Below are 8,418 nucleotides of genomic sequence, written 5' to 3' on the forward strand. Positions count from 1 at the left end.
CCCTACATCTGCTAGTCTACCATTGTAAGAGTTCGCACGACTTAGTCAACTATGCTAGAGCCCATAATAGCTTGTGGCTGCACACGGAAGTTTCTAGTATGAATAGTCTCATGATCCCTTTGAGCCTGGGTGGCGGTCCAAAAGAAAACAGGCAAATCCTGGGATACTCAGGTGCCTCAATCCACCCAGATGTGTGTTTAAGTTGCCACCTTAGATAAACCATTAATTAACAAACTCACATCTGTCATGGATATCACTCACCCAATCCACGTCTACTAGCATAGCATGGACATAAGCAAACGTAGAAGTAACTCCCAAAGGTTTGATAGTAAACAGGTAATAGGTACTACCTCAACTACTTCCCATCCCACAATTTATTAGATCCTAATCATGCAATGTTTGAGGATTAATCTAATGCAATAAAACTGGGTAGTAGAAAAGGTATGATCAAAGTGTTACTTGCCTTGCTGATGATCCGGGAAACCTAGCGATTCGAAGTAACAAGCAGCGCACTCCGGGTACTCTATCGCAAACAAACAAACAAGCATATAATAAGTACTCATCTAATGCACAGGTAAAACTCAAATAAGAGATCTAACCAGAAGGTTCAACTTAAGAACTTCGGTTTGCAAAAAGAATCAAATCGAACGAAGCAACGAAAGTCAAACGGCGAAAGAAAACAACTTCGTTCTACTAATCTGGATCTAGGGCAATTTTTACAGTAGCAAAAACTTGTTTAAGTTGGTTAAACGGATAGAGGGTTTCGAGACGAAACTCCAGGCGCTTGAATCGCCTGATTCCGATAAACGAGCGAAAAGTTATACTAAAAAGAAAATCGGATCAGGAATCGCAATCAGAAAAATCATGCATTAAATCCGAGAAAAAGAAAAACGACGAACGTTCGTTAGAACGAACGAACGGACAAACGCTCGTGATTTAAATAAACCGAAAAACCGATCTATTTAAAAAAACCGAAACTAAAAAAAACCGTCGGAAAAACCGACGGAAAAATCGGACGGTTTTTCGAAAAAAAATAAAAAAATCCGGCACGGAAATCGAGGCGACCTCGGGCGGCGTGACGGCGGCGGCGGGGCGGCGGCGGGCGCTGGCAGCGGCGGGGCGGCGCTGGGCGGCTCGGCTAGGGTTTGGCTGGGGCGGCTCGGCTAGGGTTTGGCTAGGGCTGGGCCTCCCCCCGGCTTATATAGCCTAGTCGGGCCGGAGTCCTAGTCGGACACGGCCCGTAGGTCGGTTCGTTTTTTTATATATAAATAATTACACACAGAAGAAAAATAAAAAGAAATACTAAACGGACTCCAAAAAATCCCAAAATAAATTTTCCCGGGCTTCTAAAATCAAGCCGCACAAGGTGAACATTTATTTGGGGCCTAAATGCAATTTTGAAAAACGCACATTTTTCCTAAATTCAAATAAAATAACAAAAAACTCCAAAATAAAATCTTATTTGATTTTATTATTAAATCCTCAATATTTCTTTATTTTGGGAAAGTCATTTTATTCCCTCTCTCATATTTTTGTAATAGAAATAATTGATGATAAAATAAATAAAATCAAATGATCCTATTCTTAAAATTTGAGAAAACTAAAATATGAAAGTACCGAAATCCCCAACTCTCTCCGGGGGTCCTTGAGTTGCGTAGAAATTTCTAGGATCAAACCAAAAGCAAATTAAAATATGATATGCATTTATGATCTAATGTATAACATTCCAAATTGAAAATTTGGGATGTTACAAACCTACCCCCCTTAAGATGAATCTCGCCCTCGAGATTCGGGTTGGCTAGAAAATAGGTGAGGGTGGTCCTTGAGCAAATCGTCCTCTCGTTCCCAGGTGGCTTCGTCCTCCGTGTGGTGGCTCCACTGAACCTTGCAAAACTTGATAACCTTGCTGCGAGTGACTCGGCTGGCAAATTCGAGAATCTCAATTGATTTCTCCTCATAGGTCAAATCGTTATCCAACTGAATAGTTTCCAATGGCACTGTATCTCTCAAAGGTATGTCAGCCATCTCCGCGTGGCATTTCTTCAACTGGGAAACGTGGAACACATCATGAACTCTTGACAATCCTTCAGGTAATTCCAACTTGTAGGCCACTTCTCCCATACGCTCCAAAACTCGATATGGTCCTACAAATCGTGGCGCTAACTTTCCTTTAACCCCAAAACGCTTTGTTCCCCGAAGTGGTGATACTCGAAGATAAGCTCTATCTCCAACTTCATAAACTGTCACCTTGCGTTTTGAATCTGCATAACTCTTCTGTCTGGACTGGGCTACCTTGAGCCTATCGCGAATCAATTTCACCTTCTATTCAGACTCTTTAATCAAATCAGGTCCAAACAACTGGCGGTCTCCAACTTCGTCCCGTGACAACGGTGTCCTGCACCTCCTTCCATACAAGGCTTCAAAAGGGGCCATCTTTAAACTGGTTTGGTAACTATTGTTGTAAGAGAACTCTGCATACGGTAAATTTTCGTCCCAACTAGATCCGTAATCTAGCGCACAAGCTCTCAACATATCCTCCAAAATCTGATTGACTCTCTCGGTCTGTCCATCTGTCTGTGGATGAAAAGCTGTACTAAATTCTAGCCTAGTACCCAAAGTTTCATGCAACTGCTTCCAGAACTTTGAGGTAAACTGGGTTCCTCTATCTGATACGATACTCCTCGGAACTCCATGAAGACATACGATCCTGGTCATGTATATCTTTGCCAACTTAGCACTGGTGTAAGTGGTCTTTACCGGGATGAAATGAGCTACTTTCGTCAATCGATCAACTACAACCCAAATCGAGTCATAGCTTGAACGAGTCCTGGGTAATCCCGTGATAAAATCCATGCCTAACTTATCCCACTTCCATTCGGGTATCGGTAATGGTTGTAACAATCCTGCTGGCTTCTGATGCTCTGCCTTTACTCTCTGACACACATCACAGACTGCTACATACTCTGCAATATCCTTCTTCATTCCGGTCCACCAAAAAATATCTTTCAAATCCAAATACATCTTGGTATTTCCTGGATGAATCGAATATGGTGAATCGTGTGCCTCTTGCAGAATCAACTTCCTAATCTCCGGGTCATTGGGCACGTAAACACGGTCTTCAAACCATAGGGTGTCGTGTTCATCCTCACGAAATCCTTTAGCCTTTCCTTTGCTAAGTTTCTCCTTAATAGAGGCAATCTCCTTGTCAGTCTTCTGAGCTTCTCTGATTCTATCCATCAAAGTTGACTGAATCTCCAATGCTGCTACATAGCCTCTCGGAACTATTTCCAAACATAGGTCACGAAGATTTTCTGCTAACTCCCTTGGTATCTCTCCCGTCATTAATGTATTGACATGGCTCTTACGGCTTAATGCGTCAGCTACTACATTAGCCTTTTCGGGATGGTAATGCAATCTCATATCATAATCCTTGATGAGCTCCAACCATCTCCTTTGTCTGAGGTTTAACTCCTTCTGCGTGAAAATGTATTTCAAACTCTTATGATCCGTGTACACCTCACAATGGTTTCCAATGAGGAAATGTCTCCATGTTTTCAATGCATGCACTACGGCTGCTAATTCCAAATCATGCGTAGCATAATTCAACTCATGAGGCTTCAGTTGTCTTGAGGCATATGAAACAACTCTCCCTTCCTGCATAAGCATTGCTCCAAGTCCTCGACGTGAAGCGTCGCAATATACCTCATAGTCCTTGGTTTGATCTGGCAAAATCAACACTGGTGAAGTAACCAAACGTTTCTTCAATTCCTGGAAACTAGCCTCACATTCCTCAGTCCAATTGAACTTGGTATCCTTCTTCAACAACGCAGTCATAGGCTTCGCAATCTTTGAGAAATTCTCAATAAATCTCCGGTAGTATCCTGCGAGTCCAAGAAAACTCCGTATCTCTCCAATCGTGGTTGGTGCTTCCCACTTGGTCACGGTATCAACTTTAGTGGGATCTAATGCTATTCCTTCTCCGAATATAACGTGTCCGAGAAATCCTACTTCCTTCAGCCAAAACTCACATTTGCTGAACTTGGCATACAACTGATGTTCTCTGAGCTTCTCAAGCACCAATCGCAAATGTTCCTTATGCTCTTCTTCATTCTTTGAGTAAACCAGAATATCATCAATGAACACCACGACGAACTTATCCAAAAACTCCATAAATACTTTGTTCATCATGTTCATAAAATATGCGGGTGCGTTAGTCAGACCAAATGACATAACGGTATACTCGTACAACCCATACCTGGTGGTAAAAGCTGTCTTAGGTATATCCTGTTCTTGAATCTTCAACTGGTGGTATCCTGATCGCAGATCGATCTTGGAAAATACCTTAGCTCCTTGCAATCGATCAAACAGATCATTGATCATCGGTAGTGGGTACTTGTTCTTGATCGTTACTTCATTCAATCCTCGATAATCAACAACCATCCTTAACGATCCATCCTTCTTCTCCACTAGAAGTACTGGCGATCCCCAAGGCGAAGAACTTGGGCGAATATATCCCTTATCCAATAATTCCTTAATCTGCTTCTTAATTTCCACCAAATCCTTTGCTGGCATCCTATATGGTCTCTTTGATATTGGCCCGGTGCCTGGCAATAGCTCAATCAAAAACTCAATATCTCTATCCGGTGGCATGCCTGGCAACTCTTCTAGAAATACTTCAGGGAAATCCCTTACCACTGGTACTTCCTCCTGCACAACTCCTGTTAAGCAATTTACTTGAGCCCTCTTTGGCACATGTCGGGATACATACTTGATCCTTCTCCCTTCTGGGGTGGTAAGAAAAATTGACTTACTAGCACATTCAATATTCCCTTCATACTTTGATAACCAATCCATGCCTAATATCACACCCAATCCTTGGGATTCCAATACTATTAGGTCTGAGGGAAAAACATAGTTACCAATCCTTAATGGTAACCGATCACACCATCGACTAGCCAAATATTCTGCTCCAGGCGAGGTTACTAACATGGGTGACCTAAGGGCTTGGGTTGACAGGTTATACTTATCCACAAATCCCCTTGAGATGTATGAATGCGATGCACCAGTATCAAAAAGAACGAGTACAGTAAATGACTTAACCAAAAACTTACCTATTATTGCATCAGGCCGAGCTTCAACCTCCTCCACGCTAACGTGGTTCACCTGTCCCCTGTTGAAAGGGTTCGGCTTCTTCCCAGAGCTTACATTGCTATTTCCATTTTGTATTTCAGGGCATTCATTGGCATAATGTCCGGTCTTCGAACACTTAAAGCAAGTGACTTGGCTCAGGTCTTTCTTGGCTGGGGTTGATGGGTTGGTGTGATTCTGGCCGTTGCTTCCTCCATTCCCATTACCATTCCTGGTGCCATTGTGATTGTGCGAGCTACCTCCTCCATGGGTATGTTGAAAATGTCCTCCCGGTCTAGGGATAAAACGTGGCTTCTGCTGAGCTCCTGAATTGTACTTTCCTTGTCCATACTTTCTCTTGCGATTCTCAATTTGTTGCTGCTTGCCTTCAATCATAAGAGCACGGTCTACCAACTCCTGGTAGTTGTTGAAGGTTGCTACCATCAACTGCATGCTCAACTCATCGTTCAGTCCTTCCAGAAACTTCTCCTGCTTCGCTGCATCCGTAGCAACGTCATCTGGGGCATAACGTGCTAACTTACTAAAGTCTTCCACATACTGGCCTACTGTCCGTCCTCCTTGGCGCAATTTGCGAAACTCATGCTTCTTCATGGCCATAGCTCCTACTGAAACATGGGCAGTACTAAAAGCCTGCTGAAACTGGTCCCATGTGACAGTGTCGACAGGGAAAGTGGCAGTGAAATTCTCCCACCATAATGCTGCGGGTCCTTCAAGCTGATGTGCGGCAAACTTCACCTTCTCCGCATCTGTGCATCCTGCTGTGGTCAACTCTCTAGCTGTCTTGCGGAGCCAATCATCTGCTACTATCGGCTCGGTGCTACTGGAAAACACCGGCGGATTCAGCCTAAGAAAACGGGCTAAGTGATCAACAAGTGGTGGTGGTGGTGGGTTGTTGTTGTTGTTCCCTTGATTCTGATTCTGGACTAGCAACTGCATCAATGTGTTCTGCTGCTGGATCAACTGGGTGAGCTCCGGTGGAAAGGTAAATCCGGGGTCACGTCTCGGAGGCATCTGAGGGTTTAGAAAAGATGAGATGTAAGAATAGAGGGGGTCTAAAGAGAAAACACTACCATATGCACATGAGGCAATAGCAAACAATTCACTTCATTCAATCAAACAAGGGCATACAATCGATCTAGCTATCGCAAAAGTGCTCGGACTACTATATTTACATGGTGGACTACTACTACTGATGAGGTGGTCTACTAGAAATATTCTTCGGTTGCAGACTCCATGATATCTGCTCCAGCTTCATCAACATAATCATCATCGCTATCATCTGGATCCGAATCGGTGTTGTCGATGATGATGTAGTCTTCCGGGCTAATCTCCTTGGGTTCTTCGTCTTCATCTACTGGTGTAGGGCCTCCCATAAATATCCCGATCTTCATTGTTAAGTCGGCATTCTTGTCCACCAATACTTCAATTTCCTCTTCATAATCTTCGCGTGTAGCCTTGAGTTCTTCCTCCAGTTCCTTGATTCTTGTCTTAGCCTTCTTCAGATCTATCATGTCGGTGCACATCTGGTTCTCCTGTCGTCGAATGTGCTGGTTTAACTCCTGGATAAAAGCTGCAATTGATCTATCCTTCCTGGTGCTGATCATCTCCCAGTGCTCATCTCGGTGCCCACAAATCTGGTAGATTGTATCCTTGAGATCATTGCGGTAGACTTCTCCAATGCGTCCCATGGCGATGTGAGCTGCCATGCTTTTTCCTAGACTCCAAGTTGGTGCATCAAAAGAAAACTCTATGGGCTCAGTGATTGGCATGAACGTCCTTCCTGGAACTTGAACTTGAATCATCCAGCGCTCTTCTTCAGGTAAAGTGGCGTTGTAGGTTCTGGTGAAGCTTGGTACTCCTATGTTCAGGTATCTAGTGACTTCCTTCAAGTGACGTCCAAAGGGTGTATCTTCATCCGGTTGTGTGAACTTGTTCCTTGCATCCACCATCCTAAAAGAGTAGAAAAGATGAGAGGTCAGAAGAGAAGAGGGTGAATAGTGATCTAGGTCTTTAGCGTAGTGGTCGTGTCCTACAGTCAGCGTGTGCTCTGATACCATCTCTGTAGCGACCAGACCTCAAACAGTCTGATCTCTGTGCTCCGGTGTCATCCCTGGATCAGTAATGCTGACACCACACAGTACTCAGAGGATTTATAACAGAGTTGCAATCACACACTTATTACATTGAGTGTCTCAATAGAGAACTTATTACAATAAATATGGCTTAAGGCCATTTAATAACGATAACAGCGGAAGGCTTGGAAGACAAGTGAGTCCATCAACTCCAACGGCATCACTGAGTATAGAACCACGACCTAAAAACTCCTTAATCGTCGTCTGAAAAGTCTACAACATTAACGTTGCAGCCCGAAACGGGTCAGCACATGGAATATGCTGGCAAGGTAACACATAGAGAGTAATGGAATGAAACAGCTATTCTATATGCAAATTTGGCTGGTGGAAAGCTCTATGGTTACAGTTTTGCGTAAAGCCAATTTTTCCCTATTTCAAAGGAATAAATTTATTTAACTATCATGGTAGTTGTTAAACATTGAGAATGGTTGACAACATTCTCAATCCCAATTAAAAATATCATTAACAAAACCCAACAAAATTAATTTAGAGTAACATGTTTAGATTCACATGATAATCCAAGTACTAGATACTCAAGATTGTCCATAACCGGGGACACGGCTAACCATGATTAGTTTATTACACTCTGCAGAGGTTTGCACACTTTTCCCCACAAGACTCGATCGCCTCCGTTTGGTTTCTCGCACTACATGGTATTTGAGAAGACGGATGACCGAGACATAGTCTTTCAGAAGCGCTAGCACCTTACGATCGGGTAGACCGTACCACCTACATCCCCTAGATCTGCTAGTCTACCACTGTAAGAGTTCGCACGACTTAGTCAACTATGCTAGAGCCCATAATAGCTTGTGGCTGCACACGGAAGTTTCTAGTATGAATAGTCTCATGATCCCTTTGAGCCTGGGTGGCGGTCCAAAAGAAAACAGGCAAATCCTGGAATACTCAGGTGCCTCAATCCACCCAGATGTGTGTTTAAGTTGCCACCTTAGATAAACCATTAATTAACAAACTCACATATGTCATGGATATCACTCACCCAATCCACGTCTACTAGCATAGCATGGCAATAAGCAAAACGTAGAAGTAACTCCCAAAGGTTTGATAGTAAACAGGTAATAGGTACTACCTCAACTACTTCCCATCCCACAATTGAATTAGATCCTAATCATGCAATGTT

This window comes from Triticum urartu, chromosome 5, assembly GCF_003073215.2.
Source record: "Triticum urartu cultivar G1812 chromosome 5, Tu2.1, whole genome shotgun sequence".
Classification (NCBI taxonomy): Eukaryota; Viridiplantae; Streptophyta; class Magnoliopsida; order Poales; family Poaceae; genus Triticum; species Triticum urartu.